A 1,312-nucleotide genomic window follows, 5' to 3' on the forward strand; every position below is an offset into this window, starting at 1 on the left:
ATTCCAGGGAGGAAGGTGAAGGGGGATTTTTGCAGCTGTCAGGGAATTAAAACCTAAGATATGGGAAATATAGCAAGCACAGGGGAATTGTTTAAAGACCCCTCTCTCATCAGCAGCACTGAGCAGAACTAACCGACTCTCGAGGACACTCACTATGCACCATTCCTGGTTCCTTCTCCCCCTTACATGTTAAACACCGGAGAGCACAAAGGCTAAGTCCCTGTGAATTACACCAGCTTCACCTCCTCTGTTGGGAAACTTATGTAGACTCCCTATTGTTATTGCAGTTACATTGTTTTAGATTAATCTACACACACATAGTAACTCACATACTCATATATAAATTATTATGAATCTATGCAGATGTTGACCCAGACTGTAACTTAATTTTATTTAAAATAGTGGTGTACATATTGATTGATGGTAGTCAATGGATTATATTAGAGGTAGAATGATATGTGTCGAGGTAAATATGGATAAACTTATGATTATCTACTTTCCAATGGCTTATCTTTATTACCATTAGTATATAAAAACTTTTAAACACATTAAAGGCTGTATGAAGAAGTTAACGATTCTTCAACCTCTTCTGTCTGCACCTGAACATATGAATCTGACACTGAAACACGCAAAGGCACAGTTCATCTTTCAGCCCTTGATTCTCTTTTCCACCAGTGAAATGTGTAGGAATTTCCTTATTGTTATTTCCACGTTGCCGGGAAAATATGTCTTGCCCAGCAAACTGCTATTCAAATGAGAACCCGCAGAGTTCCAGTCCAGCCTCATGCAGAGTTCCTCTGGGGAGCTGGCCTTCCGCTCCCTGTTATAAGAGCAAAGATGATTCGGTATTAAGACTGTGTCGCCCCCAAGAGGATAGCAGTTGCCTTGTTGTTCTAACTTCATCTCGGTGGCCTGGAAAAGCTGCCAAGGCAGGGGGAAACGTCTTGCCTTCTCAATGATGGTATGTTTGAAGTTCAAAAGTAGCGTGTGTTTTTTTTTCCCTTGGAAATTTGCTTACACTGTTACATCTACCTGATCACCAGGTGTCTCCCCAAACGGTAAGATGTTGACGTACTGGTGGCGTCGTGGTGCCTCCTCTGCAAGGTTCTCCACTGCTCCGTGCGTGAGAAAGAGGGGACTGTCTGCTACTCCATAAAGAGGTACAGTCTTGGAACGTCACAGGGACAGTCCTACCCTGTCCTATTGGGTCTTTCTGAGTCAGCATTGACTCGATGGCAGTGGGATGTGTTTATTTTTTCTAACCGAAGAGCACTGAAGTAGATTTAGAAGATATTTGGGGTTGACTTTCATC

At 42.5% G+C, this 1,312-nt stretch overlaps 1 protein-coding gene across 1 annotated transcript in view; it reads left to right on the plus strand.

Moving 5' to 3' along the window:
* Nucleotides 1-1,312, plus strand: part of LOC101644744 (taste receptor type 2 member 50-like) — a 32,393-nt gene that overhangs the window by 20,148 nt on the left and 10,933 nt on the right.

This window comes from Echinops telfairi, unplaced genomic scaffold, assembly GCF_000313985.2.
Source record: "Echinops telfairi isolate 266 unplaced genomic scaffold, ASM31398v2 ScPeMD7_1957;HRSCAF=2489, whole genome shotgun sequence".
NCBI lineage: Eukaryota > Metazoa > Chordata > Mammalia > Afrosoricida > Tenrecidae > Echinops > Echinops telfairi.